At 39.1% G+C, this 21,520-nt stretch overlaps 1 protein-coding gene and 1 pseudogene across 10 annotated transcripts in view; one reads left to right on the forward strand and one right to left on the reverse strand.

Moving 5' to 3' along the window:
- The window catches only part of PIK3CB (phosphatidylinositol-4,5-bisphosphate 3-kinase catalytic subunit beta), a 188,702-nt gene that overhangs the window by 12,032 nt on the left and 155,150 nt on the right, over positions 1-21,520 (forward strand). The window lies entirely within an intron of this gene.
- The window catches only part of LOC145539565 (ubiquitin-like FUBI-ribosomal protein eS30 fusion protein pseudogene), a 33,556-nt pseudogene continuing 30,792 nt past the window's right edge, over positions 18,757-21,520 (reverse strand).

Raw genomic sequence — 21,520 nt, forward strand, 5'->3', positions numbered from 1 at the left:
CTCATAAGGGATTTGATCTAGGTCATACCTGAATGGTCTAGTGGTTTTCCCTACTTTCTTCAATTTAAGTCTGAATTTGGCAATAAGCAGTTCATGATCTGAGCCACAGTCTGCTCCTTGTCTTGTTTTTGCTGACTGTATAGAGCTTCTCCATCTTTGGCTGCAAAGAATATAATCAATCTGATTTCGGTGTTGACCATCTGGTGATGTCCACCTGTAGAGTCTTCTCTTGTGTTGTTGGAATAGGGTGTTTGCTATTACCAGTGCGTTCTCGTGGCAAGGTACTTGTTTTTTGCTCTGTGAGCCTAAGGAAACATCCACAAAAGAAGGTAGTTGTTGATTTTGGACAACGTAGTGATCAAGTATAATTCTTTAATTTTTGTTCTTTTGTTAGTGGTGGAAATTTCACATTTTCATTGGGAATCATTAGTTGTCTTAAACCAATGTACTTCACCTACCATTCCATTATGAAATTATATTAAGTCATTAAAATTTCCCCTAACTAACTGAGAGGCTTCTGGGTTTAGATTCTCATTCTACCTTCAAGAAAGGAATGTTTCTCTGTGTGTGTGTGTTATGAGAACTGTATATACCATACCAACCAGCAACAATTATTTTATGTTTAATTTATGAAGAATTCACTGTCTTCTCATTGAGGTATAGGCAGTTACTATTTTAGTCAGTGATTTCTATAATTCCATGTATTCTGTCTGTTGTTACCTGTTTTATTTTATGTTCTTCTGCCATTCAAAACTGGGGCTGTCAATATAGTATATTAGAGAAACTGTGTGATTTACTATATAGAATTAAACTATAAACCATAGTTAACGTTGTAAAATGTGTGTCAGGTTATGCTAAGTGCTCTTTGTGTATTATTCAGTTTCTCTTCATAACAAACTTGTAATGAAAGTAATAATGATATCCTTATTTAAGAGATGAGGAAACTGAAGCTTTGGTAAATTAGCATGCCAGGTGGCACACAGATTTTAAGTGGGAGACTCAGGTTTCAAATCTGAATCTGTATGACTCTGGAATTTATGTTCTTGTTTATTTTAAAGTTTATTTATTTTTTTATTGAGGAATAGTTGATTTATAATGTTATATAAGTTTCAGGTATATACAACATAGTGATGAAAAATTTTTAAAGATTATATTGCATTTATAGATAATATAAAATATTCCATCTTGTACGATATACCGTTGTAGCTTATTTATCTTATATGTAGTAGTTTGTACCTCTTAATCCCCTACCCCACCTTGCTCCTCCCCATTTCCCACTCCCTACTGGTAACCACTAGTTTGTTCTCTATATCTGTAAGTCTTTTACTTTTTTTATATTCATTAGTTTGTTTTAATTTTTATATTCCACGTATAAATATTATTTTACAGTATTTTTCTTTCTCTGTCTGACTTATTTCACTTAGCACAATACCCTCTGAATCCATCCAAGTTGTTACAAATGGCAAAACTTCATTCTCGTTTTTAATGGCAGAGCAGTCATCCATTGTATGTATACCATTCTACTTTATCCATTCATCTGTTGATGGATACTTAGGTTGTGTCCATATCTTAGCTATTGTAAACAGTGTTGCAGTGAAAACTGGGATAGAATTTATGCTTATAACTGATCACCTTAATAATTTTTTTATTTTTTGGTTTCTTCAGAGGAAGGTTGGAAGAGACTCTATAAGTTTGAAGTGTTGTTTTTTAGCATGATAATCACCACTTTGATTTGACAGTACCTGTGTATTTGGATACAGGAAGCAATTTTTTAGTCATTTAACCTTTAACTTTCTTTCATTCAGTACTTTTTTTTTTTTTTTTTTCTGCTTTGGCTGCACAGAGTGCCATATAGGATCTTAGTTCCTCAGACCAGGGATTGAACCTGCGCCCCCTGCATTGGAAGCATGGAGCCTCAACCACTGGCCACCCAGAAAGTCCTTCACTCACTACTCATAAACAAGTTTTTATGTGTATAGTCCTTTTTTATGGATAAGAGTTAAACAATAAATTAGTTATGTGATAGAGTATATTTTTGTTTTGAATGTAAGATAAGCTTTCCTTTTCCCTTGGCTTTACAATTGGACGGTGGTTTTGTGGTTTGTCATATATATGTAAGTAACGAATATACTTAATGTATGACCTTATGTAGTTAGAGGTCTTAGTCTTCTTGTGTAGATCATCTTTACAGAGTTTTAAAATAAGAAAATACAGAGACTTCCCTGGTGGTCCAGTGGTTGGGACTTTGCCTTCCAATGCAGGGGGTGTGGGTTTGATCCCTGGTCCAGGAGCTAGGATCCCACATGCCTCATGGCCAAGAACGAAAACATAAAATGAAAATAATATTATAACATATTCAATAAAGACTTTAAAAATGATCCACATTAAAAAAAAAAGAAAATATAAAGTATTTTTTGCCCCTTTCTTCTGTTTAGGTCATTTGTTTGGGTGGTACATTAAAACATATTACTAAGCTTGATCCTAAACTAATGGGAATAGAGGAAGGTAGACATAAATTTATTTTTAAGTAAATGAACCTGTAGACAATTTTTAATTCCTTAACGTAAAAAAAAATGGTTTGAGAAGAATTAGTACTATTTGGCCTTTTTTTTTTCCTCTTCATTTTCACATGAGAAAGGAATGTGAGCATTAACATTACATTTACCATTAGCAGTACCTGGAAACATAGAAGGAGATGCATAGGACATAATGGAGGTTTTCTGTCTAGCTCTGGAGCCCAGATAACTTGCTTCAGGCAAGATTCTGATTGTGATGACATTATAAGCCATCATGATAGCATATCTGATCTGCAAATGGAAGACTTGTGGTGATTTTCTTTTTATTTATTTCTTTCTTTTTGGCTGCGCTGAGTTGCTGCATGGTCTTTCTCTAGTTGCAGTGAGCAGGGCTACTCTAGCTGTGGACACAGGCTTCTCATTGTGCTGGCTTTTGTTGTTGCTGAGCACAGGCTCTAGGGCTCAATGGCTTCAGTAGTTTCCGTGCATGGACTTAGTTGCCCTGTGGCATGCACAATCCTCCAGGACCCGGGATCAAACCTGTGTCCCTTTCATTAGTAGACGAACTCTCATCCACTGTGCCACTAGGGAGATCTGTGTGATTATTTTCTTTACTGCTGAAGAGTTGAGATCTTACTGAATATGCTTCTTCCCATAGACAGGCTCTAGTGGGCTCAAATTGGGGTGGGTGAGTCAATTTTCTCTCTTAGAAGTCTGAATTTTTTCTGTTAACAGTTATTTCAGTGACCACCAGTGTTATTTTAGTTACCTATTTCACCCTTAACATTATTAACATTTCCCAAACTATTATTTTACAAAATAGAAAGCAAGCATTTGGAACAGGAAAATCCTATCTTATAAATTCCATAATAATTATGTTGTTGGCAAAGTGATATCTCTACAAACCTATACAGCATGTTAAAAAGTAGAGACATCACTTTGCTGACAAAGGTCCATATAGTCAAAGCTGTGGTTTTTTTCCAGTAGTTACCTGTGGATGTGAGAGTTGGACTATGAAGAAGGCCTGAGAATTGATGCTTTCAAACTGGTGCTGGAGAAGACTACTGCGAGTCTCTTGAACAGCAAAGAGATCAAACCAGTCAATCCTAAAGGAAATCAACCCTGAATATTCATTGGAAGTACTGATGCTGATGCTGAAGCTGAAGCTCCAGTACTTTGGCCACCTGATGCAAAGAGCCAACTCATTGGAAAAGACCCTAATGCTGGGAAAAATTGAGGGCAAGAGAAGAGGTCTGCAGAGAATAAGATGATTGAATTGCATCACTGACTCAATGGACATGTATTTGAGCAAACTAAGAGCTTTTTAAGGACAAGTAAGCTTGATGTGCCATAGTCCATGAGGTCTCAAAGAGTTGGACACAGTTTAGTGACTGAACAAGAAAGGTTTGTCATAGCTTTCCCATCAAGGAGCAAGCGTCTTTTCATTTCATGGCTGCAGTCACCATCCACAGTGATTTTGGAGCCCAAGAAAATAAAATGTCATTGTTTCCACTTTTTCCCCTTCTCTTTGCTGTGAAGTGATGGAACTGGTTGCTGGATCTTAGTTTTTTAATGTTAAGGTTTTTGTTTTTTAGTGGTTAGACTTTAAAAAAAAAAATTTATTTTTACTTATTTATTTGGCTGCACTGGGTGTTAGTTGTGGCATGTGGTATCTATTTCCCCCACCAGGGATTGATCCCAATCCGCTTGCATTGGGAGCAAGGAGTGTTAGCCGCTGGACCACCAGGGAAGTCCCTCGAATGTTGAGTTTTAAGCCAGCCTTTTCACTCTCCTCTTTAACCCTCATCAAGATGCTCTGTAGTTCCTCTTCAGTTACTATCATCTGCATATCTGAGGTTGTTGATATTTCTCCCGGCAATCATGTTTCCATCATCCAGCCCAGCATTTTGCATGATGTATTCTGCATAGAAGTTTAACAAGCAGGGTGACAATATAGAGCCTTGACGTACTCCTTTCCCAATTTTGAACTAGTCCATTATTCTAACTGTTGCTTCTTGACCTGCATATAGTTTTCTCAGAAGACAGGTAAGGTGGTCTGGTATTCCTATCTCTTCTTAAGAATTTTCCAGTTTGTCGTGATCCACACAGTCAAAGCCTTTAGCATAATTAATGAAGCAGAAGTAGACTTTTTTCTGGAATTCCCTTGCTTTCTCTATGACCCAACAAATGTTGGCAATTTGATATCTGGTTCCTCAGCCATTTCTAAACCCAGCTTGTACACCTGGAAGTTCTTGGTTCACGTACTGTTGAAGCCTAGTTTGAAGGATTTTGAGCATTATTTTCCTAGCATGTGAGATGAGCACAATTGTATGGTAGTTGGAACATTCTGTGGCATTGTCCTTCTTTGGGATTGGAATGACTGATCTTTTCCAGTCCTCTGGCCACAGCTGAGCTTTCCAAATTTGATGACATATAGATTGCAGCACTTTAAAACATCATCTTTTCCGATTTGAAATGGCTCACCTGGAATTCCATCATCTCCACTAACTTTATTCATACTAATGCTTCCTGAGGCTCACTTGACTTCACACTCCAGGATGTCTGGCTCTTGGTGAATGACCATAGCATTGTGGATGATTCAGATCATTAAGGCTTTTCTTGTATAGTTCTTCTCTGTATTCTTGCCACCTTCTCTTAATCTCGTCTGCTTCTTTTAGGTCCTTACCATTTCTGTCCATTTTTGTGTTCATGCTCGCCTGAAATGTTCCCTTGATATCTCCAATTTTCTTGAAGAGATCTCTAGTCTTTCTCATTTTATTCTTTTCCTCTATTTCTTTACAAAGTTCATTTAAGAAGGGCTTCTTGTTTCTCCTTGTTACTGTTTGGAACTCTGCATTCAGTTGGCTGTATCTTTCCCTTTCTCCTTTGCCTTTTGCTTCTCTTCTTTCCTCAGCTATTTGTAGTCTCCTCTTAAAACCACTGTGCTTTCTTATGTTTCTTTTTGTTTTGAATGATTTTGGTTACTGCATCTTGTACAGTGTTGAACCTCCATCCATAGTTCTTCAAGTACTCTGTCTACAAGATCTAATCCCTTGAATCTCTTCTTCACTTCCCTTTTCTAATCATAAGGAATTTGATTTAGGTCATACCTGAATGGCCTGGTGGTCTTCCCTAGTTGCTTCAGTTGAAATCTGAATTTTACAATAAGTTTATGATCTGAGCTACAGTCAACTTCAGGTGTTGTATAGAGCTTGTGTAGTGTCTCCAGCTGACTGTACAGAGCTTCTTCATCTTTGGATGTAAAGAATATAATCAATCTGATTTTAATATTGACCCTGGTGATGTCCATGTGTAGAGTCTTTGTCTCTCTTTTTTTTTTTTTTGAGTCTTTGTCTCTTATGTTGTTGGAAAAGGATGTTTGCTATGAGCAACGTGTTCTCTTAACAAAACTGTTAGCCTTTGCCCTGCTTCATTTTGTACTCCAAGGCCAAATTCACCTGTTTTTCTGGGTATCTCTTCCTATTTCTGCATTCCAATCCCTGTGATGAAAAGGACATCTCTTTTTGGTGTTAGTTCTAGAACATCTTGTAGGTCTTCCTAGAACTGGTCAATTTCAACTTCTTTGGCACCAGTGGTTTGGGTATAGATTTGGATAACTGTGATGTTAAATGGTTTGCCTTGGAAATGAACTGAGATTATTCTGTCATTTTTGAGGTCGCACCCAAGTACTGCATTTCAGACTCTTTTGTTGACTATGAGGGCTACTTCATTTCTTCTAAGGGATTCTTACTCATGGTGGTAGATATAATAGTCATCTGAGTTAAAATAAATTTGTCCATTCTTGTCCATTTTAGTTCACTGATTTCTAAATTAGCAGTATTCACTCTTGCCGTCTCCTGCTTGACCATATCCAATTGACCTTGATTCATGGGCCTAAAGTTCCAGATTCCTATGTAATAGTGTTCTTTACAGCACTGGACATTACTTTCACTAGCAGACACATCCATAACTGAGCATCATTTCTGCTTTGGCCAAGCAGCTATGTTCTTTCTGGAGCTATTAGCAATTGCACTCTGCTCTTCCCCAGTAGCTTAATGAACATCTACCAAGACTCATTTTCCGGTGTCTTATCTTTTTGCTTTTTCATATGGTCCATGGGGTTCTCCAGGCAAGAATACTGGAGTGGATTGCCATCTCCTTCTCCAGTTCCCCACATTTTCTCACAACTCTCCACTATGACCCATCTTGAGTGGCCCTTCAGGGCATGGTTCATAGCTTCATTGAGTTACACAAGTCCCTTTGCCACGACAAGGCTGTGAGCCATGATTTTATCCTCTGGTTAAATAGAATCACTGAATACAAGTTATGATCTTAACTTATGCTCAGTTAATTAGTAGTTTTTTGTGTTTACATGTTTATCTACCCTTCTATTGATAGATAGTATGCCTTTTACCATTCACTTCCTATACATGCTGGCTTAACACTTTGTTTATCTATTTTATTTTTTCGCTGTGCTGGGTCTTTGTTGATCCCAGCAGACTTTCTCTAGTGGCGGTGAGTGGGGGCTCTTCTTCATTGTGGTGCGCAGGCTTCTCACTGCAGTGGCTTTTCTTGTTGTGGAGTACCTGCTCTTGGTGCACAGGCTTCTGTAGTTGTGGCACGTGGCCTCAGTAGTTGAGTCATGTGGGCCCTTGACTGTAGTAGTTGTGGTACATGGACTTAGTTGTTCTGCACCATGTGGGATCTTGCCAGACCAAGGGTTGTACCCATGTCTCCTGCATTGGCAGGTCTATTCCTTACCACTGAGCCACCAGGAAGCCCCCTGAATTGACCTTTTACCTGGTTGTCTATTTTGGTTAAGTAGACTAATGGTTGCCTGCGAAGATTAGTTCATGCTCTCTACAGCAAAGCTCTTTTCCACCAAGGATACTTTACAATAATACTGAAAATAAGGAAATAGGAACTCTTTGTGGTTGGGATCTTGTTCAGAGGATTATTTTTATTTACTTATATACTTACTTATTTGGCTTCACCATACAGCACATCTTTTGAGATCTTAGTTCTCTGACAAGGGGTTGAACCCAGCCCCTTGGCAGTGAAAGCTTAGAGTCTTAACCACTGGGTCACCAGAGATTTCCCTAGCAGATTAATTTTGTAGAGAACTTTATGTGTACTTAATTCTCTATAGTATTAACCATGTTTTGGTTGTATACTAGTACATTATCTACTCAGTTCAGTTCAGCCCAGTTGCTCAGTCATGTCTGACTCTTTGTAACCCCATGGACTGCAGCGCGTGAGGCCTCCCTATCCATCATCAACTCCCAGAGTTTACTCAAACTCATGTCAGGTAGGGTGAATAAGCTCAGGAATCCTTGGTATGATTTCATGACTCAGTGAAGAAAGGCCCATTGTTACTAAGGAAGTAAATAGTAATCTCCAAGGAGACTACCACCTTCTGGTTTTTAACATTTATTTATTTGTTTAATTTTTAAAAAATGATATGTTTTTTCTTGAAGAATAGTTGTACAATATTTTAGGTGTACAATATAGTGATTCATAGGTTTTAAAGATTATACTCCATTTAGAGTTACTATAAAGTATTGATGTATTCCCTGTGTTGTACAATACTTTTGTTTCTAATTTATTTTTTTATTGAAGGATAATTGCTTTACAGAACCCTGTTGTTTTCTGTCAAACCTCAACATGAATCAGCCATAGGTATACTTATATCCCCTCCCTTTCGAACCTTCCTCCCGTCTCCCTCCTCACCCCACCCCTCTAGGTTGATACAGAGCCCCTGTTTGAGTTTCCTGAGCCATACAGCAAATTCCCCTTGGCTGTCTGTTTTACATATGGTAATGTAAGTTTCCATGTTACTCTTTCCATACATCTCACCCTCTCCTCCCCTTTCCCCATGTCCGTAAGTCTGTTCTCTATGTCTGTTTCTCCATTGCTGCCCTGTAAATAAATTCTTCAGAAACGTTTTTCTAGATTATGTATATGTGTGTTAGAATACAATATTTTTTTCTCTTTCTGACTCACTTCACTCTGTATAATAGGTTCTAGGTTCATCCACCTCATCAGAAGTATCTCAAATGCATTCCTTTTTATGGCTGAGTAATATTCCATTGTGTATATGCACCACAACTTCTTTATCCATTCATCTGTCAGTGGGCATCTAGGTTGCTTTCATGTTCTAGCTATTATAGATAGTGCTGCAATACTACAACCCTGGTTTCCTCAGAGTATATGCCTAGAAGTGGGATTGCCGGGTCATATGGTGGTTTTATTCCTAGTTTTTTAAGGAATCTTCATACTGTCTTCTATAGTGGCTGTATCAATTTACATTCCCACCAACAGTGCAAGAGCGTTCCCTTTTCTCCACATCTTCTCCAGCATTTATTGTGTGTAGACTTTTTTATGATGACCATTCTGACCGGTGTGTGGTGATATCTCATTGTGGTTTTGATTTGCATTTCTCTAATAATAAGCGATGTTGAGCATCTTTTCATATGTTTGTTAGCCATCTGTATGTCTTCTTTGGAGAAATGTCTGTTTAGGTCTTATTCCACTTGTTGATTGGGTTGTTTGTTTTCCTAGTATTGAGTTGTATGAGCTGCTTGTATATTTTGGAAATTCATCCTTTGTCAGTTGTTTCATTTGCTATTATTTTCTCCCATTCTGAGGGTTGTCTTTTCACCTGGCTTAGAGTTTCCTTTGCTGTGCAAAAGCATTTACGTTTAATCAGGTCCCACTTGTTTACTTTTGTTTTTATTACCATTACTCTAGGAGGTAGGTCATAGAGGCTCTTGCTTTGAATTATGTCATTGAGTGTTCTGCCTATGTTTTCCTCTAAGAGTTTTATAGTTTCTGGTATTACATTTAGGTCTTGAATCCATTTTGAGTTTATCTTTGTGTATGGTGTTAGGAAGTGTTCTAATTTCATTGTTTCGCTTGTAGCTGTCCAGTTTCCCTGGCACCATTTATTGAAGAGGCTGTCTTTGCCCCTTTGTATATTCTTTACTCCTTTGTCAAAAATAAGGTACCCATAGGTGCCTGGGTATATTTCTGGGCTTTCTATCTTGTTCCATTGGTCTGTATTTTTGTTTTTGTGCCTGTACCATACGGTCTTGATGACTGTAGCTTTGTGGTATAATCTGAAGTCAGGAAGGTTGATTCCTCCAGCTCCATTCTTCTTTCTCAAGGTTGCTTTGGCTTTTCAGGGTCTTTTGTGTTTCCATATGAATTGTGAAATTTTTTGTTCTAGTTCTGTGAAAAATGCCATTGGTAATTTGATAGGGATCACATTGAATCTGTAGATTGCATTTGGTAGTATAGTCATTTTCACAATATTGATTCTTCCTACCCAGGAACATGGGCTATCTCTTATCTGTTTATGTCATCTTTGATTTCTTTCATCAGTGTCTTATAATTTTCTGTGTACAGTTCTTTTGTCTCCTTAGGTAAGTTTATTCCTATATACTTAATTCTTTTTGTTGTAGTGGTGAATGGGATCGATTCCTTAATTGCTCTTTCTGATTTTTCATTGTTAGTATATAGAAATGCAAGTGATTTCTGTGTATTGATTTGGTATCCTGCAGCTTTTCTAAATTCACTGATTAGCTCTAGTAATTTTCTGATACTATCTTTAGGGTTTTCTATGTACAGTATCATGTCATCTGCTAACAGTGAGAACTTTACTTCTTCTTTTCCGATCTGGATTCCTTCTATTTCTTTTTCTTCTCTGATTGCTGTAGCTAGGACTTCCAGAACTATGTTGAATAATGGTGGTGAAAATGGACACCCTTGTCTTGTTCCTAATCTTAGGGGGAATGCTTTCAGTTTCCCACCATTGATAATAATGTTTGCTGTAGGCTTATCATATATGGCCTTTGCTATGTTGAGATAGGTTCCTTCTATGCCCATTTTTTGAAGAGTTTTTTAATCAGAAATGGGTGCTGAATTTTGTCAAAGGCTTTTTCTGCATCTACTGAGATAATCATATGGTTTTTATCTTTCAATTTTTTAATATGGTGTATCACATTGATTATATTAAAGAATCCTTGCATTCCTGGAATAAACCCAACTTGATCATGGTGTATGAGCTTTTTGATGTGTTGCTGAATTCTGTTTGCTGGAATTTTTTGAGGATTTTTGCATCTGTGTTCATCAGTGATATTGGCCTGCAGTTTTCCTTTTTTGTGTTGTCTTTGGTTTTGGTATCAGGGTGATGGTGGTCTTGTAGAATGAGTTTGGAAGTGTTCCTTCCTCTACAATTTTTTGAAAGAGTTTTAGAAGGATAGGCATTAACTCCTCTCAGTGTTTGATAGAATTCTGCTGTCAAGCCATCTGGTCCTGGGCTTTTGTTTTTTGGGAGATTTTTGATCACAGCTTCAATTTCAGTGCTTGTAATTGGATTGTTCATAATTTCTATTTCTTTCTGGTTCAGTCTTGGAAGATTGAACTTTTCTAAGAATCTGTCCATTTCTTCCAGGTTTGTTGCCATATAGTTTGTAATAGTCTCTTATAATCCTTTGTATTTCTACATTTTCTGTTGTAACCTCTCCTTTTTCATTTCTATTTTTGTTGATTTGATTCTGCAATATACTCTTGTAGCTTATTGTTTACATGGTAGTTTGTACTTGTTAATGCCTTACCCCTGTTTTGCCCCTTCCCTTCCCCTCTCACTGGTAACCATTAGTTTTTTCTTTGTATCTGAATTTATTTCTTTAAAAATTTAATTTATTTTTGGCTGCACTAGGTCTTTGTTTCTTTGAATGGGCTTTCTCTAGTTGTGGAAAGGGGACTTATTCTCTGGCTGTAGTGCTTGGGTTTCTCACTGTAGTGGCTTCTCTTGTAGAGCACAGGCTCTAGAGGGTGGGCTTCAGTCATTTGGTACATTGCTTTAGTTGCCCCAAGGCATGTGAAATCTTCCTGGACCTGGGATGGAACCTGTGTCCCCTGCTGTGGCAGGTGGATTCTTAATCACTCGACCACCAGGGAAGTTCTTGGATATATTTATTTCTAATAGTAGGTACATGCCTATCGTTTAACATTTAAAAAGAATACAGTGAAATGTAAGTCTTGTGCCTCTCCTAGTTCTCTGTAAGGAGATAATTATTCTCTTAAGTTTTTTTTGTTCTTTAGATAACCCATGTATTTATTTTATTTTATTTATTTTTTTGGCTGTGCCACTCGGCTTGTGGGGTCTTAGTTCTCCTACTAGGAATTGAACCTGGGCCCTCGGCAGTGAAAGCATGTAGTCCACTGGACCACCTGGGAATTTCCAACCTATGCATTAATGAATTTGTTGTTGTTTAGTAGCTAAGTTGTGCCTGACTTTTTTGTGACCCCATGGACTGTAGTCTGCGAGACTTGTCTGTCCATGGGATTTCCCAGGCAAGAATACTGTAGTTGGGTGCCATTTCCTTCTTCAGGGGATCTTCCCAACCCGGGGATTGAACCTGCGTCTTCTGCATTGGCAGGTGGATTCTTTACCACTGAACTACCTGGGAAGCCACTATTAATGAATATACACACAAGTAAAACCCCACCCTCACAAATGGTAGCTGGCATACTCATTTTTCTTTGTGTCTTTTCTTATTACTTAGCAAGATATTTGATATTATGTATCTATCGTCACAGAACTGCTTTATTCTTTTTCATGGCTTCTTAGTATTCTGTTGTGTCTGTAACATAAATTTTCTCTATTTGCATATGAATTAACATTTAAATTGTTTCTAATCTTTTGTTATAGTTTTGATGTGGCCAGATTTGAATTCAAGATTTGCAAGCTATGTGTAGAGACAGAGAAAGAGAGAAAGGCCATTATAATGTTTGCAACAAGGGAGGAGGATAGCAGGAGAAAATCTAGAGAGCTAGGAGAGTGAAGGGAGAGAACAACCAATTGAAGGAGGCAGGATTAAAGGATAGGGGTGAAATAAGCCAGATGTTTCCAAGGCAGATACTAAAACTACTGTCTTGGTACCGGACTGTTCCAAGTTATTAACCATGTAATCTTGGGCAAGTTACCTGTTCTCTCTGTGCCTTCATTTCCTTATCTGCAAAATGGGATAATAACACCTCATTGTATGTAAATACACATAGAGCTATTGGTACAGCATCCAACCACACTGAGAGAGCTTTCTGTTCCCTGACCCACCCCCTGCTTTGCTATTTTTCAGCCTTTACAGCTCAAGTGTACTTCTCCCCAAAACCATCTTGATCGCACCAAGAGCCCCACTTCTGTATCCTATACCTTTGTCTTAGATTTCACCTTATTCCTTTGAAATTCCCATATCTAATTATTTACCCCTATCTGAGGGTGGAGGACCATCTTTTGTACTGTTTTGTGTAATTTAGTTTTACCCTGCAACCACCACTAAAATACTTGTTAGCACAGTGTCTAGCATATAGTATGGAGAAGAAAGTGGCAGCCCACCCCAGTCTTTCCTGGAGAATTCGATAGACAGAGGAGCCTGCTAGGCTGCAGTCCATGGAGTCTCAAAAAAGTCAGACATGACTGAGTGACCATTACTTACCCACTCACTAGCAAATAGTAGGCAATTGATAATATTTGCCTTAAATTGAAGAAAGCCATGGGCCTTAGGAACATTGAACCTAGAGAAATGCTAATCTTTCCACCCTTTCCCCAGTCACCCAGTTTTCATTCCTGAAGCAACTAGTGGTTGAAAATGTGTTTTTCCTTGGTTTATATAAACAAATACATATATACATACATATTTATATATCTCTCGCTCTTTAAAACTAAAACAATACCATACTCTAAACATTGTTATGCACATTGTAGTCATCCCCAAAAAGAATGATGTTCGATTCTGTGCACACTTCACCCATATAAAATTGTAAGCATTGTTAGGTTTTCACATAAGACTCTTGCTGTAGTATCAGTAGCTGTGATTGGTGAGTCAACCGTCTAATTACAGTGAGATTATAAGAGCATTTTTTTCTGTACAACAAAGAAGCTTTGTAAATAAAATTTTAACATCTTGAAAAAAATGCTGGCACCATTTAATTTTTTTTTTTTTTTTTTAATTTTGAGAATTGTAGATTCACATGTAGGTATAAGAATAACACAGAAGAATCCTGGTTACCCTTTACTCATATTTCCCTAGTAGTAACATCTTATATAACTATAGAAAAAACATCTAAACCAGGAAATTGATACAATCCATCTACCTTATTCAAAAGTCACCAGTTTTTTGTGTACTTATTTTTGTATTTATTTCTGTACATTTTCATCACATGTATAGATTAGTGTGATCATTACAGTCAAGATAGCAACAGTTACATCACAATCTTGCATGCCACCTCTTTCCCTCCCATCCTTTTAACCTCTGACTACTACTCTAACATAACTACTCTAGGTTCTCCTTCTCTATGATTTTTGTCACTTTAAGAATTTTGCTTTTTCATTTTAATGGGTGACTTTAATTTTAATAAGGGATTACTTTCACTGCATTAAATTCTCAAAGCCTTCAAGGTGAGAGCCATGTTTATATTGTGTACTCAGTCACTCAGTGGTGTCTGACTTTGCGATCCCATGGACTGTAACCCATCAGGCTTGTCTGACTATGGAGTTTTCCAGGCAAGAATACTGGAGTGGGTTGCCATTTCCCACTCTAAGAATGCTGCTTCTTAAAGTGACTTCTGTAGACTTCTGTGATGGTCCAGTGGTTAAGAATCTACCTGCCAGTGTAGGGGACAGGGATTTGAACCCTGGTTGGAGAAGATTCCACATGCCTCGGGGCAACCAAGCCCCTGTGCCACAACTACTGATTCCAAGCTCTAGAGCCCATGCTCTGCAAACAAGAGGAGCCACTGCAGTGAGAAGCCTGAGCACCACAGCTAGAGAGTAAACCCCTGCTCGCCACACCTAGAGAAAGCCTAAGTGCAGCCACAAAGACCCAGAGCAGCCAAAAATGAAAAACAAGTAAATAAACGTTAAAAAAAAGAATGCTGTATAGGGGTGTCCCTGGCATCCAGTGGTCAGGACATAGCACTGTCACTGCTGGGAGCCCAATTTAGATTCCTAGTCAGGGAGCTAAGGTCCCACAAGCTGTGTGACGTGCCCCCCTCCCCGTCAAACACACAAAAGAATGCAATGTAAATTCTCCAGTTTATAATCCTTGAAATTGGCTTTTTTCATTCAGCATAATTCCTTGAAGATCCATCCAAGGCATTGCACATATCAGTAGACATTCTCTTGCATAGCTGTAGTATAGTTACCAGAGTTAGGAATTTAACATTGATAAAATATATTGTCTGTAATCCATATTCCAGTTACACCAGTTGTGTTAAGTATATTCTTTCCCTGGTGGCTCAGACGGTAAAGAATCTGCCTGCAATGAGTGAGACCTGGGTTTGGTCCCTGGGTTGGGAAGATCCCCTGGAGAAGGGAATGACTACCTACTCCCAGTATTCTTGCCTAGAGAATATCATGGACAGAGGAGCCTGGAAAGCTACTGTCCATGGGGTTGCAAAGATCGGATACAACTAACTGACTGACACTTTCACTTCTTTCATTTTACACTGTCTCTACTGTTGCTGAAGCGACTGTCACATTATGATTGTCAGGTCTCAGTAGTTCCCTCAAATATGGAAATTTTTTTTTCTCCTTTAATAACTGATATATTTGGAAAGTATAGGTCAGTTTATATTGTAGAATGTTGCTCATTTGGGTTGGTTGTTCATCATGATTAGATCCATATTATGGATTATGGGTTTTTGGCAGGAGCACCGTGTTTGATTACTTGATTAAAGTGATGTTGGCCTGATTTCTCCATTTAAAGTTGTTAATTTTTGCTTTTGTTGTTAATAAATATTTTTGTGGGAGTCTAAGTAATGATTGTGTTTCTTATCAAACTGTCACCAGTTTTAGCATCCCTTGAGGGTTTTTTCTTTCTGAATTATTATCAAGGTTGCAAAATGGTGATAAAATTTTAAAGGTCAGAGAAAAGGCAAAGCTTACTTATACTTCAGCATCCACTTAACAAGTAGAAAAAACAATTCTTCAGTTCAGTTCAGTTCAGTTGCTCAGTCATGTCCCACTCTTTGAGACCCCATGAACCGCAGCATGCCAGGCCTCCCTGTCCATCACCAACTCCCAGAGCCTACCCAAACTCATGCTCATTGAGTTGGTGATGCCATCCAACCATCTCATCCTCTGTCGTCCCCTTCTCCTCCTGCCCTCAATCTTTCCCAGCATCAGGGTCTTTTCCAATGAGTCAGCTCTTCACATCAGGTGGCCAAATTATTGGAGTTTCAGCTTCAACATTAGACCTTCCAATCAACACCCAGGACTGATCTCCTTTAGGATGGACTGGTTGGATCTCCTTGCAATCCAAGGGACCCTCAAGAGTCTTATCCAACACCACAGTTCAAAAGCATCAATTCTTTGGTGCTCAGCTTTCTTTATAGTCCGACTCTCACATCCATACATGACTACTGGAAAAACCATAGCCTTGACTAGATGGACCTTTGTTGGCAAAGTAATGTCTCTGCTTTTTAATATGCTATCTAGGTTGGTCATAACTTTCCTTCCAAGGAGTAAGCGTCTTTTAATTTCATGGCAGTAATCACCATCTGCAGTGATTTTTGGATCCCAGAAAAAGAAAGTCAGCCACTGTTTCCCCATCTATTTGCCATGAAGTGATGGGACCAGATGCCATGATCTTAGTTTTCTGAATTTCCCTTTTTCACTCTCCTCTTTCACTTTCATCAAGAGGCTCTTTAGTTCTTCTTCACTTTCTGCCATAAGGGTGGTGTCATCTGCATATCTGAGGTTATTGATATTTCTCCCGGCAATCTTGATTCCAGCTTGTGCTTCCTCCAGCCCAGCATGTCTCATGATGTACTCTGCATATAAGTTAAATAAGCAGGGTGACAATATACAGCCTTGACACCTTTTCCTATTTGGAATCAGCCTGTTGTTCCATGTCCAGTTCTAACTGTTGCTTCCTGATCTGCATACAGGTTTCTCAAGAGGCAGGTCAGGTGGTCTGGTATTCCCATCTCTTTCAGAATTGTCCACAGTTTATTGTGCTCCACACAGTCAAAGGCTTTGGCATAGTCAATAAAGCAGAAATAGATGTTTTTCTGGAACTCTCTTGCTTTTTCGATGATCCAGTGGATATTAGCAATTTGATCGCTGATTCCTCTGGCTTTTCTAAAACCAGCTTGAACATCTGGAAGTTCACGGTTCACGTATTGCTGAAGCCTGGCTTGGAGAGTTTTGAGCATTACTTTACTAGCGTGTGAGATAAGTGCAGTTGTGTGGTAGTTTGAGCATTCTTTGGCATTGCCTTTCTTGAGACTGGGATGAAAACTGACCTTTTCCAGTCCTGTGGCCACTGCTGAGTTTTCTAAATTTGCTGACATATTGAGTGCAGCACTTCCACAGCATCATCTTTCAGGATTTGAAAGAGCTCAACTGGAATTCCATCACCTCCACTAGCTTTGTTTGTAGTGATGCTTCCTAAAGCCCGCTTGATTTCACATTCCAGGATGTCTGGCCCTAGGTGAGATCACAACATCCTAGTTAACTGGGTCGTGAAGATCTTTTTTGTACAGTTCTTCTGTGTATTCTTGCCACCTCTTCTTAATATCTTCTGCTTCTGTCAGGTCTATACCATTTCTGTCCTTTATTGTGCGCATCTTTGCATGAAGTGTTCCCTTGGTATCTCTAATTTTCTTGAAGAGATCTCTAGTCTTTCCCATTCTATTGTTTTCCTCTATTTCTTTACATCGATCGCTGAGAAAGGCTTTCTTATCTCTCCTTACTATTCTTTGGAACTCTGCATTCAAATGGGTATATCTTTCCTTTTCTCCTTTGCTTTTTGCTTCTCTTCTTTTCACAGCTATTTGTAAGGCCTCCTCAAACAGCCATTTTGCTTTTTTGCATTTCTTTTTCCTGTGGATGGTCTTGATCCCTGTCTCCTGTGCAGTGTCACAAACCTCCGTCCATAGTTCCTCAGGCACTCTGTCTATCAGATCTAGTCTCTTAAATCTATTTTTTACTTGCACTGTATAATCATAAGGGATTTGATTTATGTCATACCTGAATGGTTTAGTGGTTTTTCCCCACTTTCTTCAATTTAAGTTTGAATTTCCCAATAAGGAGTCCATGATCTGAGCCACAGTCGGCTCCTGGTCTTGTTTTGCTGACTGCATGGAGCTTCTCCATCTTTGGCTGCAAAGAATATAATCAATCTGATTCCAGTGTTGGCCATCTGGTGATGTCCGTGTGTAGAGTCTTCTCTTGTGTTGTTGGAAGAGGATGTTTGCTATGACCAGTGCGTTCTCTTGGCAAAACAATTCTTATATATATGTTAATAATATAAAGGCAAGCCTAAAAAGGCAAGCATTAAATCGTATAGAAAAGGATAATAAGTTTAGGCCCTCTCGAAAAGTATAATTTATAAGAGAAAAATGTTGCAGTAAGGAGTAATTCTTGAGAAGTTAAGATTTGATGGTGAATTACAAAATTATAAAAGCTTGTTTGAATATCTGAAGGTAGAGGTGGTTTAAAAACATTTTTTAGGACAGTGTTAGATTTCCAAAAAGTTACAAAGATCGCCCAGAGTTCCTATATACTCTGCATCCAATTTCTCTTATTAACGTTACCATGGTACATTTGCTACATTGATAAACCAGTGTTGATAAATTGTTTTTAACTGAAGTCCATGTTTTATTCAGATTTCTTTGGACTTTAATGTATTTTTTCTGTTTTTGAATTCCACCCAAAATACCACATTGCATTTAGTTGCTGTATTTCCTTAAAGGTCCTTTTGCTTCCCTGGTGGCTCAGATGGTAAAGCGTCTGCCTGCAATGCAGGAGACCTGGGTTTGATCCTTGGGGAAGCAAATGGCAACCCACTCCAGTGCTCTTGCCTGGAAAATCCCACAGAGAGAGGAGCCTGGTAGGTTACAGTCCATGGGGTCGCAAAGAGTGGGACACGACTGAGTGACTTCACTTTCCTTTTCCTTTCTTTTCTTTTAGCTGACAGTTTCTCAGATGTTCTTTATGTTTGAAAACGTTGATAGTTCTGAGGAATACTGATCAGGTGTTTTTGCCATGGTATCCTTCAATTGGATTTATCTGATTTTTTTTTTTTTTATGATTAGACTAGTGTTGTGAAATTTTGGGAGGAAGGCTACAGAGATAAAGTGCCATTTTCATCACATACTGTCAACTTGCATTTTTTTTTTTTGATTGAGCTAAGTGGCTTTATTAGACAAAGCCAAGATTAAAGAGGACTTAACAGTTGGCGCTGGGGCTCTTCTTGCCAAAGGTGGGCACAACTTTGACAAAGCGTGATTGTACTAAGTACACCTCGTTGCCTGGCCCGTTTTCTTCTTTTTCTCTTGTTTGTCCACCTTGGGAGTCTGACCTGTTACTTTCCAAGCACAGTCCAAGGAACCATGGACTTTACCTCCAAGCATGTGGCCAACTACTTCCAGAGTGCTCAGAGCCTCCACCCCACACTGGCCCAGGGTGACCTCATCCTCTCGGGGTGTGCCTGCCAGGAGCAGGACTTGCTCTTCTGGAGCGATGTCCTCCAGCGAGGCTGCGTGTGCCTTGATCTGGGCGGCCGCCTCCTGGCCGGTCACCTTGAGGGTGTGTAGCTCCTGGCTCTGGGCATGTTGGTGACTAGACTGTGGACAGCGCTGCCACTGCCCCAAAGATGGAGTCAAGAAAGGAAGGAGAGAGGGCGTGCACGTCCTCCCCGCCTGCTGTGTGCTGTGTCACCTGGCTGAGAAGGTGCTTGTCAGGTTTCTCCCTTGTAAAGGTGTTTTCTTCCCCTTTTCACGTTATACTCTGAATGAAAGAACTGTGTGCAGCCCACTCTTAAGGAGAGGGGAGCTGTGCTCCATCTCTTTGAGGAGTGAGGTGATTCTACATAAATTAAATTCTTCCTCATGGTATATATGTCTCCTTCCCCACCCTCATTTATTTGTTCATTTATATTATTATGGACTTGTGGATATTTATTTTATATTTTAGGTTTTAATCCAGTACTACTTGCTTTATTGTGTTGTTCAAAATGTTCCAGCTTGGCCACTGGGAATTTTTCGGTTGACTCCTGTTTCCTTTTGACATCGTTTTTGTTGTTTTAGCACTTTCTTACTTTCTTGTACCACAAGATGCTCAGGGCTTATCTTGTTTATTTTCTGCTTTGCTCCTAGGATCAGTCATTTCTCCAAGGGACCTTGGTTGCTTTTATTGGAGGCTGATATTTAGAAACTAAGATGTGCCTACTAAGTGTGCTTATTACTACTGGTTATCACTGCCTCTAGGCCTTCTTGGCTGACAAAGCAAGGAAATACTTAAGTATCTGAACCTGTGAATAAATAATTTCTAAATAAATATTTCTTTTATTTTGTTCTTGATTTTTTAATATTTTGGTTGTGCTGTGAAGCATGCAGGGTCTTAGCTTCCCAACCAGGGATCAAACCTTTGCCTCCTGCATTGGAAGTGTGAAGTCTTTACCACTGCACCACCAGGGAAGTCCTGTGTTTTTTATTTTTTATTTATTTCTTTATTTAAAAATTAAAATTTTAACAGGTGTTTCTGTTTTTAACCATCTCAATCCATTATTAAACTAAACATGAGTCTCTACTGATGTTTCCAACTCTAAATCATTCTAGCTTCTTGTTGCTTAGCTGCCCCACTGCAGTGGTTAGAAATCTGGCTTTTGGTTTTCTTAGCAGTCTTTCAGTGTCATATGTTTTTGCCTTTTCATACTGTTCATGGGTTCTCAAGGCAAGAATACCAAAGTGGTTTGCCATTCCCTTCTCCAGTGGACCATATTTCATCAGAACTCGACTGTGACCTGTCCATCTTGGGTGGCCCTGCATGGCATGGCTCATAGTTTCATTGAGTGAGACAAGGTGGTGAGCCATGTGATCAGTTTGGATAGTTTACTGTGATTGTGGTTTTCATTCTGTCTGTCCTCTGATAGGTAAGGATAAGAGGATAAGCTTCTTGATGGAAGGGACTGGCTGTGGGGGAATCTGGGTCTTGCTTTGATGGGCAAGGTTCATGCTCAGTAATCTTTAATCCAATTTTCTGTTGGTGGGTAGGGCTATGTTCCCTCCCTGTAGTTTGGCCTGAGGTCAAACTATGGTAGGGTAGTGGTGACAATGGCTGCCTCCTTCAAAAGGACTTATGCCACACAACCACACCTCCCAGGTCTGCTGTAGCCAGAGCCCCTGTCCCCACGGCAGGTCACAGCTGACCCATGCGTCCGCAGGAGACACTCAAACACACAAAAGCAGATCTGGCTCAGTCGGTTGTGGGGTCCCTTGGTCCTGGTGCAGACAGTGTTTTGTTTGAACCCTCTGAGTGTCTGGTGAGTTTGAGGTTTGATTCTAAACGCGATTTCACCCCTTCTACCATCTTGTTGGGGCTTCTCCTTTGCCCTTGGACCTGGGGCATCTTTTTTTGATGGGATCCAATGTTCTGTAGATGGTTGTTCAGTGGTTAGTTGCAATTTTGGAGTTCTTGCAGGAGAAGATGAGCGCACATCCTTCTACTTCATCATTCAATACCTAAATTTTTGTACAGTGTAAAGGACAAACAGTTTCAAGGGATTAGATTTGATAGAGAGAGTGCCTGAAGAACTATGGATGGAGGTTTGTTAACATTGTACAGGAGGCAGTGATCAAAACCATCCCCAATAAAAAGAAATACAAAAAGGCAAAATGGTTGTGTTGAGGAGGCCTTGCAAATAGCTGAGAAAAGAAGAGAAGCAAAAGACAAAGGAAAATATATCCATAAGAAAAGAAATATATCCATCTGAATGCAAAATTCCAAAGAATAGCAAGGAGAGATAAGAAAGCCTTCTTAAAAAATAGAGGACAAAAATAGAGGAAAGCAATAGAATGAGAGAGACTAGAGATCTTTTCAAGAAAATTAGAGATACCAAGGGAACACTTCATGCAAAGATGGGCTCGATAAAGGACAGAAATGTTATGGACCTAACAGAAGCAGAAGATACGAGGAAGAGGTGTCAGGAATA

Source organism: Giraffa tippelskirchi, chromosome 2 (assembly GCF_054371585.1).
Source record: "Giraffa tippelskirchi isolate mGirTip1 chromosome 2, T2T-mGirTip1v1.2.pri, whole genome shotgun sequence".
Taxonomy (NCBI): Eukaryota; Metazoa; Chordata; class Mammalia; order Artiodactyla; family Giraffidae; genus Giraffa; species Giraffa tippelskirchi.